Source organism: Lactuca serriola, chromosome 2, assembly GCF_051521515.1.
Source record: "Lactuca serriola cultivar US96UC23 chromosome 2, Lser_US96UC23_V15, whole genome shotgun sequence".
Lineage (NCBI taxonomy): Eukaryota > Viridiplantae > Streptophyta > Magnoliopsida > Asterales > Asteraceae > Lactuca > Lactuca serriola.
This window is the reverse complement of record NC_136409.1, coordinates 187,663,265-187,687,949: the sequence shown is the minus strand read 5'-3', so window position 1 is coordinate 187,687,949 and position 24,685 is coordinate 187,663,265. Positions and strand designations below refer to the sequence as shown.

At 37.9% G+C, this 24,685-nt stretch overlaps 1 long non-coding RNA gene across 1 annotated transcript; it reads right to left on the bottom strand.

Moving 5' to 3' along the window:
- Window positions 1-5,979: 5,979 nt before the first annotated feature.
- LOC145090656 (uncharacterized) lies at window positions 5,980-6,895 on the bottom strand. Its single transcript, XR_013701696.1, has 3 exons — window positions 6,735-6,895; window positions 6,413-6,604; window positions 5,980-6,324 (listed from the first exon to the last, which is right to left on the bottom strand). It is a non-coding gene; the product is annotated as an uncharacterized LOC145090656 (long non-coding RNA).
- Window positions 6,896-24,685: the final 17,790 nt, after the last annotated feature.

Here is a 24,685-nt window from a genome sequence, read left to right as displayed (position 1 = left end):
ATATATATATATATATATATATATATATATATATATTTTAATAAACTCATATAATACACGTGCCTCATAATTAATTACTAATAACTTGAAATGTGGAGTGTTGATAAAATTGCCAATTTCTTGAAGTATTGATATTCTAGAACAATTGCTTTTGCGATGTTAATTTAAACGATTTGGTCGTTTATTGTCGACATGTATATAATATATTGCCTTGACCCGATATATAGATTGTAATTAAAGGGTAATTGCTCCGGTCCATATCACGTTTTGACGTTTTGTTAGCATTAAATGTAAAGTGAACCAAAGATGACCCATCGGAATGACCATGCGGGGGATTGGGAGGAGAGTCGAACAAAAAGCAAATGTGGGACAAACACTTATCACGTAAGATATATCTTTAGGTATTGTTAATAACTTAAAGCATTAGAGTGTTCACTTTGCTAAATGTCATCGACACGATGTTCATTCATCCTATAGCTTGTTACATGTGCCGTATATGGATAAACAGAAGCGCAAATAAATAATTTGATGGATATGACTTATAAACTTTTTAGGGCTGTGAAAAGAAGTACGAACAAACTACATACGTTAGAACATGCTCACAAAATGATATCTGTGCTACAAGACATAGCAAACACAACCGACAAGTCTTTATAAAACCACACTCGATCTTATGTGACATGTTCTTTATGTATTTGTGGCTTAGTGTGCCACAAATTCAAACGTCAATCTTTTCCATGTTGATATTTTTATTCAATCAATGTAAAGGGATTGAAATTAGAGTGATAAATTATTTTCTATAAATATCCTTTATAATCTTTTAATTTGTAAGATCTTTCTAACCCATAACATCATCTTTCAACATCATAAAAAAAATGGTACAAACAATGATCATCTACAACAATACATTATTTTTATATCCCAAAAATATATTCATTTTCTGTGACTTGTGTAGATTGACTAAAAACATCATTTCATCAATTAGTTTTAACTTTATAAACTATATTATATAAACCTTATAACTTTATAAATTATATTATTACAAATATTAAATCGTATATTAACTTTTTTTTTAAATGTATTCTATTTTTTTTAATAAATTCGAAACAAAAAATTGAATTTTTATTTATGACTAACTAATATTAATAAATGTTTAACATGCTATTACAAAGTAATAATTATTAAATATTCACAAAAAAATGGCCAAATATTATTATTGAATATTGATAAATGACCTAACTTTTTGGTATATGACAAAATGACCATCAATTAAGAAACGGATGTTTTTGAATTCAAAAATATTTAATGTGAATTTTTTTCTCATTTGCATTAAATTTTTTGTAGAAAAGTCATTAGCTTTTCAAATACGAAAATTTTATTATAATCATTTATATATTAAATAACTAGATGTAAAATCTATATATTATACGGTTTGCTTAAAAAAGAGATTAAATATTAAAGTGTAAACAATAAATATTTTTTAAAATAAAATTTTGAAATAAGAAATAAAGAAACGTATTAATTGCACTTTACTATCATATGTATGACATTTAATACTTTACATATATAAATATATAAATATTATGTGACTTTTTAATTTTAAAATTTGAAAATCCTAAAATTGACGTGTGGATATTATTTATTTAAAAAAATATTAAAATATGACAAGTGTCAAAATTCATGAGAGATTAACATGTGGCAAAATGAATCTTCATTTATTACAGTTGAAATTGATATATTTAATTTATTGACTTGTATCGTAATATACTTCGCATTGCTAAGAGTTCGATTTTTTTTAGATTTCAATAAAAGAAAAGTACTATTTGTTATACATTTCAGATTAGTTCTTCGGGATTTCAGACATGTTTTGAAATTTCAAGTTATGTTTTTTTCTTTTGAAATCCAAAATTTGAATCATTTTTTTTTAAATTAAAATATGTACTTTTAACGTGACATAAAGTTAATTTAAAATGGTTGACATTTTGGTTAAGCCGAAAAAGTTGGGTTATTTCCCAATATTCCTAAATTTCAAATGATCATTTTTGTAATTATCATTAAATTTAAATTGTAAACGAGCAATAAAAATTAACTAAAAATATATAAACCTAAATTTTAAAAGTCCAAAATTGTCAATTGAAAATTTTGACACCATTTTGGTGTAATTTATTTCTTTTACACAAAATGATGCAAAAAATGAGATGAGGTTGAAAATGTTTTAATACTGATGGATAGTTTAAACACACTTGTTAATTAATAATAGAAAATTAAAATATCATTCTAATTTTTTCTTGTTATTTATCTTCCTATTCATATAAGATTATGATATATAGATACCACTAATTCTCTCTATTAATTTATTCACTTGATTTTGATATTTGTCTTTGATCTACTAAATAGAAAGATAAATAGGAAAAAATATATGATGATATTTGATATCTCAAATAGAAATATCTTATCATGTAATTGTTTAAGAGTTAAACAACCAACATAAGATTGATATTACATCGCGTTCACAACCCCTTAAATATAATATTTATACAACATTGTGATGCAAGTCTAATGATTGGAGTATGAAATTTCAACATGATGTTCTTTATTTAAATCCTGATATATCAAAAATATTGTTAATTTGTCACAATTAACCAACCACATAGATCTTAAGATGGGTTGATATGAATCATTTAGATAATACAATTTACCATTTTTTTATGATTATCTATAAGAGATCCAGGACATTAGGAAAAAACATGCTCTTGTTCTAAAGCATTCATTAGAGAATACTTTGTATGATATTCACTAACTCATACTTGGATTATTTTTAATGGTACTTTTGTAGTTGTGTGTTATGGTTGGACTCAAATTGTTTAAAGTGTAAAATTTGGTCTTTTTATTAAATAATAGAATAATGTTAGTGACTTGGGTTTATGCCAAAGATATTTAAGGTTTAGGTTAGACCACTTTTGTATCCCTATTTATATGAGGTTTAACATCACCATTAATCAAGCAAATTATTATCTATCATGATATCATAGTTCTAAGTTAAAACCCTATTGCTGACCACAACCCACAATCGATGCCCTCTACCTCCGGCGACCTTCTCTAATAGTCGTCAGAGGTGCTGTCTCTGTCCAATTTTTTCGTTTCTCCAATCTCCTCTCCTTTTTCTCCTCCGAAAGAAAACATTTACCATATAAACAATATCCGTAGCATTTGTTGACTTCTCTAACGTCTTTTAGCGTCGACCTTATTGGACATAAGTTCTTCCATGCACCCGATGCTTGCATATTCAGTCTTCACCATGGGTGGAGACGGTACCGGGGTTGTCGATGTCTCAACCCCCCTAATCTCATCTCCTTTAATGTAAAATAAACTTAGTTCATCCCGCCTAAGTCTAATTGTAAGCCGATTTCCTCCAAAACTAATGAGTCGTATAAAGGATAAAGACATTGAAAGTTTAAAACCCCACACTTTCAATTTCTTTTAATTATGGTACCATTTAAATTGTTAAAAGTCGGTGACAGGGGCCATTTAAAAGCAACTCCAATTTTTATCTTTTCGGTTTATGCAAGATTCCAAAGTTTATTTATCAATAACACAGAAGAAGATAGTTTTAACTTTTTTTAATTTGGTCTTGTATAATTAAATGATAAATCAGGAGCAACTAAAGAGCCATTAGTTTTTTTTTTTCAAATAAAAAGATAACTTTTTTCATCCACATAGCATCTTGTTAATGATAATAATAGGAAAGACATATACGCCTACAACCTAAAAGAAGAGTAATGTTGAAGAACTATTAATTTAAACCTAAAAATATGATATGTTAAATTTAAGAGGTAAATTTTGATTCTATAGTTTGTGATCGTGGAGAAAGGTTTTCGATCTTATTACGATGTATGCCCCCTTAATATAAAATATTGGCTCTATCCCTGGTCGTTACCAATGCGTCCAGTTCTTGATCTCTACGACTTCCTCTTCTGCTTTTTATCTTCATCTATGTTTTATGTTTTATGTTTTTGTTTTTCTAATTTAATCGTCTCCTTCCAATCAAACTGCATGGGATATTAATGATTAGGGTCTAGGTTATGTCACTTTGTCCATATTTATATGTGGTTGAACTCTCACTATTAATCAAACAAATTATTATCTATCAAATAATTTAGTTATAAAAAAATACAAAACAAAACAAAATAGTATTGTTTAACTGTTGCTATTAATTAGAGATGTTGAAATGATGTAGTCCCTTTTTCAAGTGAAAATCAGCTACAAGTTAAACTTTATCGCGTGATAAACAAATTGATACATTTTAAGTTGTTGTCAACTTGTCATTATCATAATGTTATTTATAATGTCTTAGACATTTTCGTCGACATATGTCAAAACCCGATTGAGTTTATTTGGATTAAGATTACAAAATACTAATTTATTTTTCTTATGTCACATTTAATTTTGACGAACTTCTTTTTATATGTATTAAGTGATTGTAAGGAAAAAAAAACACCAATGTTTAGCGGTTTATTGTTGACTGATATAACAAGTAAGGACATCTACAATATATTGATAGAGTTGAATGGATTGCTGTATTTTTTTTATATTTCATATAACTCTATCTATTTTTTTAAATATGCATTGAACTCCATAAAGTTTAATAAAAAAATGATAAAAACTAATTTATAGTATATATTTAAGAATTAAAATTTTTCTTTCTTCCTTTGAGAAATTCAATGGTTATTAAACTCTAAATCCATTAAATATTAATGTAACATCTCAATATGGTAGAATTTAATTCATTAAATAAAAAATAGACTTGCTAAATTATTTAGCTCTCCCGTTAAACTCATCATTAATGATGTTCTAAGGGGTTTTGAGATCCAGTCTTCATGACATATCATTAAATGACATTTCAACATTTTCTTTACACATATAAAGATCCAAGGCACGATTTCAAAATATCTCAAATTGACTTCACTAGATTTATAAAACTCAATACCAAAACCTCTAATATATTAATTTAGTAAAAATTCTATGGTGTTCATTCAAGGCTCATTTGAGTCCCTTCAACACGTAAATGAGACCACCACATTAATGGTAGTCTTATTGTCCTTTGTGACAACTGACAAGAACATCATCACCAATGATCCCCTCCACCATTTTTAGGCTCCCTAAAGTTGACCATACCAAATCATGGAGTCTCATATTGGTTAAACACGCTGTCATCCACTTCCATATATGCTAGTCTATCTTCCTCAAGAGTTTTTCTAGAGAGAAACTCAAGGACTCCACATATTCAACCAATATTAATATGGACATATGGTATCAGTTCAACCAATATTGGCTAAACACGCTCAATACATCTACTCTTATCTCATAAAGCCTCCATATCACGGGGTGTGTTGAAGTCTTAGATTGGCTAGACATGGTCTTTATCCACTTTAATATACTTTAGAGTTTATCTTCTATCCTCAAGGTTTATTTTCCAATTAATACGTTCTGTAACGTGATTGTCAACCCAAAAAATTTAAGTTTGTGGTGAATGTTTGTTATGATAAAATGGCCATAAAATGTTAAATCCACATAAAATCTTTGACGGAAATGAGGAAAGGAAAAAAATAATGCGAGGAAAAGAGAAAAATAATAAGGTGGTGAGACCCATGCAATTTAAAACATGAGACGATGACAAAAATGATCAAACAGACATATGTAACGTAATATCACAAAGGGAAAATAACATAACAGCCTCAAAGTGTACAAGTTTTTAATGATTTTACCCGGTCATCATTTTTTCAACGGAAAAGCCTAAAACTACTAGTAACCTCACTAGTTTGTGTTACCAAACAAATTTGCCATATCCACAAGTTGCAAGAAATTCATACGTACATTAGTCGTTAGGTATCAAAGAATGAAAAAGTAGAATTCATAAGCAGTAGATTTAGAGCTCATAATTCACGCAAAAAGCGTTTGTGTTGCTTGATTCGCTGCATTTTCAAAGCTTTAATGGTGATCTTTTCCAAGTAAAATGAATGAAATTATAATTGATTAACTATACATGACCTATGAAAATATTCTAATGCCATACAAACGTTTATCGAACAATCTAATAAGCCCTATAAACTCACTAATCATAAACAAGATAGTCTTGTAGTTCTCGGGTTCACGGTGAATGGAAAAAGCGAATTGACAAACCCTAACCTTGGTCTCACCATCAATCAAACCAGCCATCATTCTTTTGAAGCTTTCATGAATCCATAAAGAACCACACATCATCGCCTGAAATTTTTGTTGACAATGGCACCTTAATAATCTTCAGAAACAGCAAAATCTAGACGGCTGCAACAAACAGTATCCAAAGAAATTAGCCAACAATTTCGACGGAAACCAGAAATGGAAAAAGAGGAAATCGCGTATTGTCGTCTACCGTTGGCTCCATTTCATGTTTAGGCGGCGGCGGTTGAGAGGGAGGAGGACCTTTGTTATTCTTCTGTTGTGCACCGGTGCCGGTTGAGTTGGCTCTCTTCTCATCCCCTGCCTTTGCGAATATCACCGTGTATGAATCCGCAGATGAATTCTTCTCATCCCATTCGCCGAATTTCGGTAATGGCCGGGGTTGCTACATTTAGAAAACAATAAAAACCCCCTAATTCAAATTTTGATTTTGAGAAAAGCCGGGTAGATTAAGATATGATGATTGTATTCATGGAATAATGGAATGAATTTAAGATTGAAATAGAGGAACTTACAGACGACGCCATGAGATGGTGATCTAAGTTGATGAGGGAGGAAGAGATGGAGAGAAAGAAGCATGAGGGAGGGAGGAGTTCCCCGCGGCTTCAGGGACAGGCGTTACAGTTACAGGGAACGTTAATCTGCCCATCAAGGCTTGGGTTTGGGTTTGAGTTCGATCAAAATCGAAATTAAATCGTTTATAATCGGTTTTCATTTTTTTAGTCAAAATAGATGGTGAAAGTTGTTAAGCAAAAATAAATAAAATTGAATCATTCAATTTTTTTTATCCACTTGGTATGTAATTGTTAGTTATATATTTAAACTTAAAAAAACCAATGTAATACTGATTAACTTATAATATTAGTGTCAAATAAAATAAAACTGTAATATATAAAATCAAATATTATAAGAACTAATAACTATTAATATTAATAGAATTACGATATTCAATATTCAAATTTTATAAAAACTAATACTATTACCACGTAAAAACCACTATATTTTGCTTGTTATTATGATTTTTTTAATACGAAAAAGAAGAAATTCACTTCGGCCAATATGACATTTTATTTTCGGTTTATCATGTTTTAAAGTTGGTATGATTTTTTATTAACCTACAAGACATCACATTATGAAATGGCTTCTCACTTATTTACATGGTTTTTCATTAACCTATATCATATTATATGTATTTCTAAAATACCATCTAATTTTATGAAATGACTGCTTACATGGTATATGTATAACTTGCTAAATTTTCAGAAGAAAAACCATTTCGAAAAACAAGTTGTTAGTTCATACATGATGTCATGTAGAATAATGAAAAACAATGTGAGTATTAACACTTGGTAAACTGAAAATAGCATATCATAGTGGTTATAGTTGAAATTTTTAGAGAATTAAAAATACAAAAATGGTCCATGTTTTGTGCTTTTTTGTAGCCAAGGTCCAATGTGCCATTTAAAAAAAAAAATTTGGACCATGTAAAAAGAAATTGAAAATGACATATTATATCTGATATAATAAGTGGAAATAAAAAAAATAATAATAAAGGCCGTTACCTTTTTTTTAACGACGAATATATTAAACACTTCTAAATTATTTCATCTATGTCCATTATGAGACTTGAACCCTTAACCTCAAGGAGGTAGGGCAACACCGGATACCGTTAGATTAGAAGCTCTTTGGTGCCAAAGAATGAAAATAGTTTTTCAAAAAACGGTGTTAACCCTTAATTAATAAAGAAATAGATGATGGACCTCCAAACATCCGATACTCTCTCTCTCTCTCTCTCTCTCTCTCTCTTGTAAAATACATCAGGTACCCCTAAACATCCAACCATTTTGCCTCTCTCTATGTCGAAGAACTCAAAAGAGGTTCATCGGAGAAAGACGTTGAGTTTTGACCTACACCCATCATCGAACCAACTTCTTCCCTTACCTTTCATATGCAATGTCCAAATCCTCTTCTTACAATGCTCTGATGTACCACCCGTCACTTCTTCTAATATTATATTGTACCATCCAACTTTTCCTTCTATTCTTATTGTATAACCCAACATTTAGGTATATATGTATCTGATTGTGTTTGTGTATATGTGTGGATTTCATCATCTTGGACAAATTTTTTGTCTTAATTTGAATTTATAACTACATGTGTTTGTGTGGATTTCATCTTTTTAGGTGGATTGTAAGTCCCTAATTTGCCTGTGTATCAATCAGATCCGTTTGATGGTGCGGAATCCCAATCAAACGGATGATGTCAGATCAAATAGAAGAGAAGGAGAAGAAAAATAATATGAATCTTGTATGTATTGATATGAATTATGATCCGGATACAAGAGATTCACACACACTAACACACACTCTTCTCTCTAGACCGTGTACTCTCTTCTGTTCATCAATCTCTACTCCTCACCCTAACACCTATATTTATACTTGGACAATATGGGCTTGGTGGACATGGGTCGTAAATGGGTTTACGGCTGTAAGGTGTTTACGACCGTAAACTCAACCGTAAACATGACCGTAAACTCCAAAAATATTACAGAAAAATATAATTGCCCACAAAAGCAAAGTATAAACCATTTTTGACCCAACATGATTGATTTCATAGTTGCCTATTAAGAGAGAGGTGGAGAGAGAGAAGAAAGAATATAGGAGTTCTCGACGATTATAGTTCTTTGATAAGTTTTGGATTAATGACATCGGGTGGTTAACAAATTGACTCACATTGGGTGTGAGGAAAAAAAGTATCTTGGAGTGGTGGATGTAGATTGAGATCATATGACATTAACAGTAAGGTTTAGCTTATGGTATGAATTTAGTAGGTTAATATTTAATTTTTTTAGGAGTCGTGTAGGGAGTGTATTGTATTTGTCGGTTTAAAAAAATATATTTTAATCTTTAGGGTTTTGTGTGTGTTGTGTCTGAGAAAGAGTGTGCGTGTGTGTGTGTGTGGGGGGGGGGGGGCGAACAGATAGGTTGTGGGGTAACTAGACTTCGTCCTCGAAGTCTGCTGCTACAAACAGGTCTGGGTAATGCTCCTGCATCTCGGCCTCCGGCTTCCACGTCCACTCAGACCAAGGTTGTAGAACTCGTTACTCGGTACTTGTTCGGCCGACTACCGAGTAGCGAGTATTTGGGAGTACTCGGGGAGTACTCGGATTTGGAAAATTTATGTAGAAATATTTTAGGGAAATTATATATGTCAAAATCGTAAGATAAAATCATATTTTGATTGAAATATATAACAAAATTGGATACATATGAATACACAAAAAATGAAAAACACATAATGGTCTCACTTCGTGAATAATTACTAAAAATTTAAGATATATATGTAGTAATAATCACATGTGTGTGTGTGTTAAATAATAAATCATTAAGTATATTATACATATTAATCAATCACCGAGTTGACCGAATTTCACAACACTACTCAGTTCGTAAGAGGCCGATCGGGGAGTACTCGGGATTATGTAACTCGCCTCAGCAAGGGGGGGGGGGAGTAGCGAGTACTCGGAGGAGTAATCGGCTAACTCGACGAGTTTTACAACACTGACTCAGAACCCCTTCGGTGCTCCCATTGTACCTTTACCAAAGGTATCTCCTTGTTCCGTAGAACTTTTACTTTCCTCTCCAGAATGGCCATTGGCCTCTCCACGTAATCCAGACGCTCATCGACCTGAATGTCATTTAATGACACCACCGTCTCCTCATCTAGTATGCACTTCCGCAATTGTGAGATGTGAAAAGTGTTGTGAATCTTACTGAGCTCCTCTGGGAGGTCCAGTTTATATGCCACATTACCAACCCTGGCAATAACCCTAAAGGTTCCAATGTATCGGGGAGTCAACTTCCCCCTCTTTCTGAAGTGAATCACTCCTTTCCAGGGTGAGACCATCAGTAGTACCATGTCGCTAACCTGAAACTCCAACTCAAGTCTCGGCGGAGACATAGGTGGTTATTTAGGAGTAGATTAATTAGTTTGCCGTTTCAAAAAAAAAATCGGCGTCGGTCGGCGTAACTCTTCTGCCGACTCTGAGCAGCCTGCAGCTGCTTTCTGATATGCTGAATCCTCTTGGTAGTCTAAAAAACTACCTCTGTTCGACCCATCACCCTGTGACCAACCTCACCCCAACAGATTGAGGTGTGACATCTCTGTCCATACAACAGCTCAAATGGTGGAGCACCAATACTGGAATAAAAGTTATTGTTGTAGGAGAACTCTGCAAGGGGTATGTAGGAGTCCTAACTCCCACCAAAGTTAATGATGCAGGCTCTCAGCATATCCTCGAGAGTCTGTATGGTCCGCTCACTCTGGCCATTTGTCTGCGGATTATAGGCTGTACTGAAATGCAGTCGCGTGCCCAGTTCCTTGTGGAACTTCTGCCAGAAACGGGAGGTGAATCGAACATCACGGTCTGAGATAATAGAGACCGGTACCCCGTAGCGAGCAACGATCTTGTGGATATATATATGTCGGTCATCTTCTCGACCGACGAGCTCTCCTGTATCGCTAGAAAATGGGAACTCTTGGTCAATCGATTCACAATGACCCAAATAGCTGATGGGTTTTAGCCATAAGAACTTTCCTATGTGCGCATGCAAAACCCTAATGCTTGGATCTAGGCTTTCTAATTAAACATGCTTTGAATCCAAGACTTCTAATGACTAATTAGGTTAAATAACAACATTGAAACAGATCTAGAATCATACCTTTGAGTTCCTTGTTGATCTTGAGGTCTTGGAGCTTCTAGAGTCACAAATGTCACTCCTCTAATGGCTTACAAACACCAATAGCAAGGAAGATGATTTAGGAGAGAGGAGAGGGGAGGAAATCGGCCAGGGTTCTCTTGCTTTAGAAGAGGTCCCGATTTCCTTATGCCATGGGGTCTATTTATACTTGTAGACTCCTTAAGGGTTACAACCTAAACCCTAATTGGATAATCTTCTCTTAAGGCTATCCAAATCCATTCCTTAGATATCTATATGGACGATTTTAGCTATCCTAAAACTCTTAGAATTCGTCCATACCATATCCATATGGATTTACAGTCTAAAGTTTAACTATCAAACAATTGACAGTTTATACCCCTTTATTTAATTAATCTCTTTAAGTCACCAAATTAATTCTAATTAATTCTATGACTTATATTAATCAAATAAAAAATATATTATTCATTATATTATTCTCATAATATATTAATAATATTTACTCTCTCGTAATAAATCATCTTATCAAGTTGCTATGGTGAAGGCAACCCAAAAGGACCATGCACAACCGGGTCAAATACTTGCCTAATATAGTTGCAGCCTTAGACACTATTCCAACAGTCTCCCACTTGGATAAGTCTAGTAACTATATTCACAAGTATAATTCGGTTTGCAATCGTAGCTCTCAAAGACGCTGTCAACTCTGATCTAATCAATCTTGTCCTTTAGATAAGGGAACGTACAGTCCTCTGTTAGATATCATGCTGACAATCCTATGGAATGGTTGGTCAAGCATTTAGGTTTCTCAATCTCTGATTTATTCGACATAGAACTTAATCGAACACATCAATTCAGTTCTGACCGGGCCCGGCACATAAGTCAAATCAAATCATCGAGCGGCCGAGATATCGCTTTTACCTTCTTAGATAAAAGTTACAGATAAACTTCGACTTATATGCATTTACTTATTCATTAACCAACTATACACAACAATACGTTTTATAACACCGAGTTACTGATGTGTTTTCGTATTATCAATGTACAATCAATTAACAAATAACAAATCATATATCTAGGTTTTAATACCATATGATATTATCGTCTTGCGATCACCTTTTATTTCGTATTCCATAAGGTGATTCCAGCAAGCGTGGGTTTGTTCCAATGCTCAAAACTAGTTCATAAGCACTCATGAACGTTGTAGCAATCCTTTACAATGTCTAACACCATTTAGACATTCTACACACCAATTCATGACAATCTTCATTCATATCTACTCCCAACATATGAACGATTGTGGACCATTTGAACAATTTCTATTATTCTTAATAATCTTAATTATTCTGGAAGTCAAAACATGCAAAATGAAACAATAGCTAAACAATTAACATAAGATAGTAACATTACTCATAAATAAAACTCCTTTATTTAATCATCAAATGTCAATTACATTTATCTATTACACGTTTCTAATACTATCTAATCTATGCTAATATCATCCTTCAGCCCAATACTCCTAGCATGCTGCAAGTGCTTAACCCTGCTCAGTCCCTTCGTAAGCGGATCTGCTGGGTTATCTTCTGATGATATCCTCTTCACTACGAGTTTCCTTCTTCTACACGATGTCTAATGAAGTGATACTTTCTGTCGATATGTCTTGATCTACCATGATCCCTCGGTTCCTTGGTCAAGGCAACCGCGCCTTCGTTATCACAGAAAATCTCCATTGGCTCCTTTATGGCAGGTACAACTCCAAGATCACCGATGAAGTTCTTTAGCCATATTGCCTCCTTCGACGCTTCGCTCGCTGCAATGTACTCTGATTCGCACGTTGAATCAGCTACGGTTTCCTGCTTGGAACTCTTCCATGTCACTGCTCCTCCATTTAGGGTAAAGACCCAGCCCGACTGCGAATGGTAGTTGTCCCTGTCGGTCTGAAAACTGGTGTCACTATACCCTTGCACCTTCAAGTCATCACTCCCTCCGAAGACTAAGAACCATTCCTTCGTCCTCCGAAGGTACTTAAGGATGTTTTTCACCGCAATCCAATGTGCTTTGCCAGGATTCCCTTGATATCTGCTAACCATGCTCAAAGCGAAGGCTACATCAGGGCGAGTACAAGTCATAGCGTACATGATTGAGCCAACTGCGGAAGCGTATGGTACTCGGCTCATTTCTGCTATCTCAGCTTCGGTACTCGGACTTTGAGTCTTACTCAATTTGGCATTACTTTGTATCGGTAGTTCTCCCTTCTTTGAGTTTTCCATACTAAAACGTTTTAGTACCTTCTCTAAGTAAGTATTCTGACTAAGTCCAATTAGTCTCTTACTTCTTTCTCTTACTACCCTTATTCCCAAAATGTAAGAAGCCTCTCCGAGGTCCTTCATAGCGAAGCACTTCCCGAGCCAGGACTTAACCTCCTGCAGAGTCGGGATGTCGTTTCCTATGAGTAATATGTCATCGACATATAGAACGAGGAAGCTTACTCTACTCCCACTGGCTTTGACATATACACAAGATTCGTCTTCGCTTCGTACAAATCCAAACTCTTTGACTTTCTCATCGAAGCAAAGATTTCATCTGCGAGACGCTTACTTAAGTCCATAAATGGACTTCTCAAGCTTACACACTCTATTCGGATGCTTCGGATCCACAAACCCCTCTGGCTGAGCCATGTAAACATCCTCAGCCAACTTTCCGTTAAGGAAAGCGGTCTTGACATCCATTTGCCAAATCTCGTAATCATGAAATGCGACAATTGCTAGCATCACTCTAATAGATTTAATCTTCGCAACTGGTGAGAAGGTCTCATCATAGTCAACTCCGGGAGTTTGAGTAAAGCCCTTCGCAACCAATCGCGCTTTATATGTGTGTACGTTCCCATCCACGTCGGTCTTCTTCTTGAAGATCCATTTGCACCCAACGGTCTTACGTCCGGGCACGTAATCAACCAAATTCCAAACTCGGTTATCATACATGGATTGGATCTCGCTATCCATTGCCTCTTTCCACTTTGCAGACTCCGGGCCTGCCATGGCTTCCTTATAGCTATTAGGTTCATCAAGGTTTACTAGTGTACCATCACTAATATACGTGTCCCCTTCGGTAGTAATATGAAAGCCATAAAACTGGGGATGAACTCTAACTCTATCGGAACGTCTAAGAGGTAAGGATTCGTCAATCGGTTCAACCGGAGTTCCCTCCTCGGGTTGAATGCCAACGGTAGAGGTTCCTTCATCTATCGACTCTTGAATCTCTTCAAGTTCGATTTGCCTCTCACTGTCTCCTTGGCTCAAGAGTTCTCGCTCTCGGAAAACTCCTCTCCTCGCAACGAAGACAACATTGTCCTTCGGTCTATAGAAGAGATATCCAAAGGATGTCTGCGGGTAGCCGATGAAAATACATCGCTCACTTCGAGGTTCAAGCTTGTCGTGAGTATCTCGTCTTACGAAAGCCTCGCAACCCCAAACCTTGATATGTGCCAACGAGGGAGCTTTCCCTGTCCACATCTCGTGAGGTGTTTTGGCAACCTTCTTAGTAGGGACTCGGTTAAGGATATGGGCGGCAGTCTCTAAGGCATACCCCCAAAAAGAGATAGGTAGTGAAGCACAACTCATCATAGAGCAAACCATATCCAATAAGGTTCGATTACGCCTTTCTGCCACACCATTTAACTGCGGTGTCCTAGGAGGCGTCAATTGTGAAACTATTCCACACTCCTTGAGATAATCGTGGAATTCAAGACTTAGGTACTATCCTCCTCGATCGGATCGAAGCATCTTGATTTTCCTGCCCAATTGATTCTCCACTTCATTCTTGAACTCTTTGAACTTTTCAAAGGTGTCTGACTTTTGCTTGATTAAGTAGATATACCCATATCTACTATAGTCATCGGTAAAAGTCACATAGAAGCGGTTCCCATCCTTCGTGGTTGATCTAAACGGTCCACATACATCGGTATGTATTAGGTCCAATAGACCCTCGCCCCTTTCACATGTACTCGTGAAGGGTGACTTATTCATCTTTCCAAGAAAACAAGACTCGCATGTGTCATCTTCCCTAAGGTCGAATGACTCCAACACTCCATCCTTTTGGAGTTGGGCTATGCGTTTCTTGTTGACATGTCCAAGACGACAATGCCACAAGGATGCTTTATCCATACTAGTGGATGAATCAATATTTAAAACATCATTTCCTAAGTTATCAACAATCATAACGGTTTCATATATTCCATTACATGGTATAGCTTCAAAGTAAAAGACACCATTTAGATAAGCCAAAATAGAACCATTCTCATTATTAAAAGAAAATCTAAATCCTTGTCTATATAAACCATGAAATGAAATGATGTTTCTAGCCATTTCTGGCGAATAGCAACAATTGTTCAAATCTAAAACCAAACTATTCCTAAGCACTAAAGAATACACTCCAATCTTGGTCACAGGCGACGATCTTCTGTTCCCCATGATTAGATTGATCCTTCCTTGCTCCACATCCCTACTTCTTCTTAGTCCCTGCACATTAGAACAAATGTGATAACCACAACCGGTATCAAGAACCCAAGAAATAGCATGATTAGAATCGTTAGATTTGATTGTGTATATACCTGCGAAAGATAGCTTGATCTTTCCTTCTTTGATTGCTTGCAGGTAATCCGGACAGCTTCTCTTCCAATGTCCTATCTTGTGGCAGTGGTGGCACTATGCCTCCTTTGGGTTAGAGCAGGGTTTAGCGGGATCAACTTTGGTCCCACTAGAAGAGGCACCATCTCGGGCTTTCACCTTGCGATAGTTCTTCGATGAAGCTTTCCTCTTCTTTCCCTTTCCTTGACCAATAGCCAAGACAGGAGCAACATGCGGATTGGGAGTAGGTGCAACAGACTTGTCCTTGAAGTTGCTCTCAGCGACCCTCAAGAGACCTTGGAGTTTGCTTAGGGTGACCTCTTCTTTGTTCATGTGGTAGGTCATCCTAAATTGGTTGTACATCGGAGGCAAAGAGTGAAGCACCATATCGATCGCCAATTCTTCACCGAAGTCAACATTTAACTTGCGAAGGCGGTCGACATACCTTTGCATTTTTTGCAGGTGCACGGTAAGAGATTCTCCATGACCCATCTTAGCGGAAATCATGTTGGTGAAAATCTCATAACGCTCTTGTCTCGCGTTTTGGTGGTATTTCTCCAATAAGTCTTGGTGCATCTCATACGGGTACATGTCCTCGTAGGACTTTTGGAATTCGAAGTTCATGGTAGCGATCATGATGCAATGTACCTTCGTTGCATCTCGCTCATGAGTCTCAAAAGCGGTGATTTCAGCGGGAGTAGCAACTTCGGGGTTGGTTTTCTCGAGCTTCTCATCGAGGACATACTCCTTATCCTCATAGCGAGCAATGGTGCGAATGTATCTTATCCATTCGCTAAAGTTCGTTCCATCGAAGGTGACCTTTTGGCAAAGGCTCATCAACGTGAAAGAACTAGCAGCAGCGTTGTTTGCGTTTGACATCTACAATTAGAAAGGACAAAGATAGATTAGAATAAGAATCCCTAATTATCACCCAATAAGAAAATTAGGGCTAGGATCCAACAATAACATTTACATATTAAAAAAGGGATGCCGTAATCTAACATGCAAGTAAATTGAAGGTAAGTGAATGACGATTCACTAATTCTCCATCACAAAAACCTAAACTATTAGACCTAAGTGTTTTTGAGAATTCCTAGGTTCGGATGAGATTCATTGAAACTATTCAATGGCATGTTTAAATCTCGATATGCCCCTCTTGTTTGTGACTGGGATACCGAGGATCACAAAGCGGGTGTGAATTACCATGCAAATTCACATGGTGCCTTCATTGTAACGATCACCTATTCGATGTGTCGGTAAACCACACACGCTCCATCGAACTATGATAAACAATGAATCACCCTTTGCCACCTTCGCTTAGAAACAATTAGTGTGCCGGTAAACCACACACGCTCCACTAACTTCTTAGCAAGGTGCAAAGTGTAATTTCATGGGATTGCATCAATTCACTTTTCCTAAAGTAACTAAGATTGGGAAATTTTAAAATATGTGTAGTTACTTTATATTTCTTATTATACTTTTAATGAGAGGATGAGGTTGCCCTATCCTACCCGTTCGGCTAACGACCCTCCACCAATCAAGCAAGCGGTGGGTGTGAGTGTACACCCATTAAGCGCCATTTTATAGGCCGCAACCTTATACCCACCTTATAGATCGGCTTCGTGAATGAGGTCTACTAACGGTAAGACTAGCATTTAGTTATACATATATATATATTATTCTAGTAATATCATATTAGTATAGGGTTGTATTTTAAAACTTTTAAAATCTAGGGTTTGAAATTTAAGTTGTCTAAATTAAAACTTTTAATCACAAATATAAATTTCAAAACTTGAGGGCAAGTTTTAAACATTTAAAACATGGAGGATCAAATAACAAATAATTCCAATTCACAATTAATATCCTAATTATCTATATTTGATTTTATTCAAGATAATTACCAAAATAATTAAAATAATTAATTAATTATCATATAAGGAAATTAAATATTTTATTAGTTGATAAATACCTTTAACTAGATCAAGATAATAGTCATATATATCAAAAAATCGGATTTAGATTGATCTATTATGATTAAGGTAAGTTTCCATAAGATAATTATGAAAAAATCCCGAATCTGGCCATTCCTGACGCCTGGACTCGCCGAGTGCACAAGGGGACTCGCCGAGTCAGGCCTACTCACCGAGTCCACCTTGGAACTCGCCGAGTCCATGACTCAGAAACCAAAAAATCGAATTTTGCAGATTTGTTTTAGTTAATCAAGCAACAATTTAAAGAAAACCAAGCTAGGCTCTGATACCACTGATGGGTTTTAGCCATAAGAACTTTCCTATGTGCGCATGCAAAACCCTAATGCTTGGATCTAGGCTTTCTAATTAAACATGCTTTGAATCCAAGACTTCTAATGACTAATTAGGTTAAATAACAACATTGAAACAGATCTAGAATCATACCTTTGAGTTCCTTGTTGATCTTGAGGTCTTGGAGCTTCTAGAGTCACAAATGTCACTCCTCTAATGGCTTACAAACACCAATAGCAAGGAAGATGATTTAGGAGAGAGGAGAGGGGAGGAAATCGGCCAGGGTTCTCTTGCTTTAGAAGAGGTCCCGATTTCCTTATGCCATGGGGTCTATTTATACTTGTAGACTCCTTAAGGGTTACAACCTAAACCCTAATTGGATAATCTTCTCTTAAGGCTATCCAAATCCATTCCTTAGATATCTATATGGATGATTTTAGCTATCGTAAAACTCTTAGAATTCGTCCATACCATATCCATATGGATTTACAGTCTAAAGTTTAACTATCAAACAATTGACAGTTTATACCCCTTTATTTAATTAATCTCTTTAAGTCACCAAATTAATTCTAATTAATTCTATGACTTATATTAATCAAATAACAAATATATTATTCATTATATTATTCTCATAATATATTAATAATATTTACTCTCTCGTAATAAATCATCTTATCAAGTTGCTATGGTGAAGGCAACCCAAAAGGACCATGCACAACCGGGTCAAATACTTGCCTAATATAGTTGCAGCCTTAGACACTATTCCAACAATAGCATCGAAGCCCCTTTCCGTCCTTGGTAGCTTGGTGATAAAATCCATCGTGATTTGCTCCCATTTCCAAATGGGAATCTACAGAGGCTGCAGTTGGCCATGCAACCTCTGATGCTCGGCCTTGATCATCTGGCAGGTCAAACATCTCTCAACGTACCATGCGATTTCCCTCTTCATTCATGATCACCAGTAACTCAGTCACAGATCCTGGTACATCTTGGTGGCCCCCGGGTTAATAAAGAAGCGAGACTTATGAGCCTCCTCCAGTACAATCTGTCTGACCCCACCAGACATCGGAACCCGGACCCGACCACAACGATTCAACAACCTGCGACTATCCTGCACAAATCGGGTATTCTCGCCGTTGATCCTCTCAAGCTTCCAATTCTCCTGTCGAATACCCTCAGCCTGAACTTCCATAATCAAGCTCATAAGTGGAGAATCCACTGATATCCTCATACATGCAGCTGGAACAGAAGATCCATCCGACTTGCAGCTTAGGGCGTCGACAACCACATTCACTTTACCAGGATGGTAAAGGATCTCGCAATCATAATCCTTGACTTCGTCCAGCCACCTGCGCTATCTCATGTTCAGGTTTAGATGATCCATTATGTGTCTCAGACTCTTGTGATCCGTGTATATGGTACAACGGACCCCATAGAGGTAATGTCTCCAGATCTTGAGAGCAAATACTACCGATCCTAACTCAAGATCGTACGTGGGATATCTCGTCTCGTGCGACTTCAACTGTCGTGATGCGTAGGCTATAACCCGTCCCCTCTGCATAAGGATTGCTCCCAACCCGATGATCGATGCATCACAAAACGCTACAAAATCCTCAACTCCCTCAGGGAGTGTCAACATTGGCACCTCACAGAGTCGTTATCTCAGAGTCTCGAATGCAGTCTGCTGCTCAGGGCCCCACTGGAAATCCACCCCCTTCCTCGTCAGATGAGTGAGGGGTAAAAATATAACGTCCCAAAATTTCAGACCAAAAAAATTTCGTTTTAATTAAGTTATTACATAAAACCATCAATATAAAACATTCATAATAATCTCATGTCAAAACCAGTGTGTCAATAATCAAGCATGTCATCATAAAATAATATCAGAGTATAATCCCAAAGACCTCTTGTACGGAAAACATAGTGTGATGTGCTATGATCGAGCCGGCTCCTTTCCTTTGCAAATGAAGTACCTGAAACCAACACTGAAAACCGTAAGCACAAATCTTAGTGAGTTTCCCTGAGCATACCACACACACAATCCACATATTACATATCCTGTTAGCTATAAAAGCCACACACATATCATATAAGCCATGCATACATAAAACCTATAATAGTGCCATGGGCTACCTCACATGGTCTTTACCTAGGACTGCCATGGGCTACCCCACATGGTCTTACATCCAATGCCATGGGCTACCCCACGTGGTCTTTACCTAGGACTGCCATAGGCTACTCCACATGGTCTTACACCCAATGCCACGGGTTCCCTCCGGGGTCTTCATGCAAAACACACAATCAAATATCATATCAAATCACATAATAACTAACACATATAACATAATCACATAATGCCTTGGTGCCTTAGACCCATGGGTATGGTGAGAAGACTCACCTGGAACTGCTGAAGTCCCACAAATAAAACTTCAGTGCTGGTTGATAGGTTCCCGAACTGTCAACATCAAAACATCACCCAATTATCAATTGGGTTCCACTACATAACCATAAATACATACTTTGGATAATTACTACATTAACCCAAGCTTGGCTTTATTCCATCCCAAGGTCCAAAAGTCAAACTAGGAATCAAAGCCCAACATATGGACCAATTTTCCAAATTGCGCCCAAGCTTTTACAGGGTCCTATTCAAGGCCCAACCATTTATTCCGGTCCAGCATTTGAAACTCTAATGGCCCAATATCATATAATCCTAAAGGCCCAACTATGGCCCAATTTTCTAAATTGAGCCCAACTCCTCATATGGGTCTTACCACAAAGGGTAGCACCTGGTTCTTGGTACGTATTCTTTTATTAATTCTTTTAAATATTTTGCATTTTGGCCTTGGACTCGGCGAGTTGAAGGACCAACTTGCCGAGTAGAAGCGGGATGAGACGCGGGGTTTAAGCAGTGGACTCGACGAGTCGGGTCCCGGACTCGACGAATAGGCCCTGTCTGGACAATAACCCTAATCCGAGGGTTTGCACCCTATTTAAACACCTTAACTCGGCCTCCTTTGTCCCATTTGCTCCCATAAGACCCCCATAGCAAACCCTAGCCGTTATTGAAGCAATCTAAGGCATTTGGAGTGATTTTGGTGCTTTTATGATCCAAGGAAGGAAGGAAAAGCTTGAAGGGTCAAGAGGAGGCTAGAGGGATTCGATTTTGAACATCATTTGCAGTCTACAAAAGGTATAAAGTCTATACCTTGTTTGTTCTTTTGATAGATCCCATTTTGTGGAGTTTTAGGGCTTTTCTAAGCCATTTTGGTCACCAACCATGATTGCAAGCATGGTTAGGGGTTGATGTTTCAGATCTAGGTTCGTAGAGGGGTTACAAGACAGAAAGGAGTGGCTTTTGCACTCATAGAAGGCCACATGCATTGTAAGAGCTTGTTTTAGGACCTTTTGAGCTCAAAGTCCCATACAAGCACGTAAAGGGTGTAACTTTGTAACAACCATAGAAATTCAACAAATTTTAACTTTTCAAAAACAACCCATTTTCTTAGTGTTATTACAAAAAGGTTTTCAATACAATTATTATCAGAGTCTTCCCAGAATCACATCATAAAACATAATCGTGAGGAGCGGTATGATCACGCCTTTGCCTTGCCACGGTCTCCTGAAGAACCTGAAAAACATTAAACCACAACTGTAAGCCCGAAAGCTTAGTGAGATACCCCAGAATACCAACCACATATACCATACACGCATAACATGCCATATCATATCCAATCACAGAACAGTCATGCACTTTGGGTCTACTGTGTGACTGGTCCGCCGCACCGGCCAACAGTCCACCTGGTCCACCCTCCGAGTCTAGCCATATACATCGAGTTTGCAGTGTGATTGGTCCGCCCACACCGGGACTTCAATCCACCTGGTCCACTCTCTGGGTCTACAATATGACTGGTCCGCCCGCACCGGGCCTTCAGTCGGCCTGGTCCACTCTCCGAGCCTCGGCACGTCTGGTCTGCCCTCTTGGGGCCTACAGCCTATCCGGACCGCTCGCTGGGCCTTCGGGACAACCAGTCCGCCCTGGGTATCTTGGCATACAACACAAAGCAGGACCCGCCTCAACCCAACCCAAGTCCAACAACCATGTGCACATAAACATACAATCATATAACAATTCACAGTCAACAAGCCGATCTAACAAATCACATAACATATCATCATCCTAACCAGGACATCGACCTAACCGGTCACTAGCATAGCATCACCCTACATAACAGGATACCGACCTTAACCAGGTCTCTAACATATACCATCTTAGCTACCTGGATGCAAACATATCAAAGCAATAACATAACAACAAATACCCGGATCTCAATCCGATAAAGGGCCGGCCTTAGTGCCTTAGACCCTGTTGATATAGTGAGGATAACTCACCTCGCAACTGCCGACTGAAAGGTAAGACAAAGATGCTCCGACCACTGATATGATCTCCACCACTAGCCAACACCAACACTGAACTCAAAAAAGCCAACAATTACCTAAATGCCCCTGGAAGTCAACTGGTCAACCCTTGGTCAAAGTCAACCTCCTGACTAACTCTACTCGCCGAGTCAACCCAATGACTCGCCGAGTCCTCATGCTCAGAACTTTCCCAATCCACGACTCGACTCACCGAGTCACCCCGAGACTCGCCGAGTCCCATGACTCTGAGTCCTTCCTCACTCGACTCACTGAGTCATCCCTTGACTCACTGATACACAGCTCACCCTGAAGAAGGATTAAGACCTCACGACCAGACTTGCCGAGTCCAAGAACAGACTCGCTGAGTCTAAGGCTATCTTCAACCTACTCGCCGAGTTGTTCTTCCAACTCGCCGAGTTCCAGTCCATCTTCAAGCAACTCGCCGAGTACACCTTTGTAACTCGCCGAGTGCCTCTAGATCCCATCCCATACAGAAGCCATCCAGGCCATGCAATTGATCCAAAATGTAGATCTACCCTCCTACAACCCATCCATCACGTAAAGTGGCAAACTTTACGTGAATCCAAAGAGATCTAGGCATTTTACACTCTAGGGCTAGGGTTTGGAAAAAGATGGCTTCACCAAACACTCAAGAACAGGGACTTTAATGCACTCTAGACCTTCTCCATTCCAGATCTGAGGTAGCAACCTCAGATCCATCCTTCAAACTCAAAATACCACAAGCTAAACCTCCCACACATCCCAAAAATGATGAATCTAGATGAATACTGCCCAAGAACGAGATAATACCTCAAAATGAAGCCCCAACAGCAAGGAAATCCGAATCTTAGCAAAGCCCCTTGCTCTAAGCCTCCTAACTTTCCAAGATCTCCTCCAAAATCTCTTCTCCAAGGCTCAAATGCACTCAAATCCTTCACAATCGCGTTTCTAGGGTTTTCTGGACTTCAAGGGAGGGTAAGGAGGCTGGGGAGAGGGTATAATGTCTTTTATATAGGGCTCATCCTCCGAAATTAGGGTTTTCTCCACTCAGCACCAACTCGCTGAGTCCAGCCGCCGACTCGCCGAGTTAGCCACTTAACACGCGACCAAAGTCGCGACCCTACTCACTGAGTCCACTCGTGGACTCGCCGAGTTGCCCTTTCCCAATTACACTTTTAGCCCTTCAACTTTACTCTTGATATTCCGGGATGTTACAAACTTTACGTGCTAGATCGATTGTAAAAGCATAGATCTATCTTTTGATCAAGGGTTGTACATCAAAAATCGAAGATTTAGTGAGAAGATGTGGCCGACTCGACGAGTCCATCCTTGGACTCGACGAGTCCAAGGTTTCTGTCCTATATCAGTTGAGGGTCATAAAGACCCAGTTGAGTGTGGAAAGGTTTTAGGGAGTCTCGGGGAGTGACCCAATGTTCTGGACCAAGCTATTGTTCTGGAAATTCATGGGACTCAGCGAGTGCATGAACAGACTCGGCGAGTCCATGGAAATCTACTTAAGGATGAAGATGAGCTCAACGAGTTATTCATACAACTCGGCGAGTCAAGGACAGGACATGTGTATCAGTTGAAGATGAACTCGACAAGTTCTTCATACAACTCGGCGAGTCAGGTAAAGATTCAGTCGATGTTCAATTAGAAGGAAAACTCGTCGAGTCATCGCCTAACTCGACGAGTAGAGACGGGTATAGGGACAAATGGAAGGATAGGGACTCGGCGAGTTGGCGAACCAACTCGGCGAGTCAGGTCAACTAGAAGTTGACTTTGACTTTGAATTTGACTTGGTCAGGGGTAAAATGTTCATTTTACCCTAAGAACAATTAGCAGTTTATGACTAAGTGTTTTGTGGGAATTATAGCCGGAGGATTTGCGGAGCAGCAGCGGCAGCAGTCAGAGGATTCCCGCACAGATCAGCAACTACAACGAGGTGAGTTACCTTACAGTAGCGGTGGGTCTACGACCACAATGCCGGCCCACCAATAGGAGTTGTATGTTAGATGATTGTCTTTGTGATATCATCTAGGTTTGCTACTACCTGATATGTTATATGCTGGCATGATATGTTATATGTGATAGTAGTAGAGTTCGGTTGTTAGGACTGAAGGGTAGGTCAGGCACCCTAGATATGTCTAACAGTATGTAATTATATGTTTATATGTTGGCATGATATGTTATACGTGATAGCGGTAGTAGGAGGGGAATAGTCCCCAAGTTCGGTTGTTAGGACCGAAGGGTAGTTCGGACACCCCAGATATGTATGATAGTATGTTTATGTTATGATATATGTGATAGTAGCAGTAGGGGGTGGAATAGTCCCGAGGGTTGGTTGTTAGGACTGATGGGTAGGTCAGCACCCCGGAATGGCTTGACACGGGTAGGTCGGCACCCCAGAATGGTCGTACGGGTAGGTCGGCGCCCCAGAATGGTC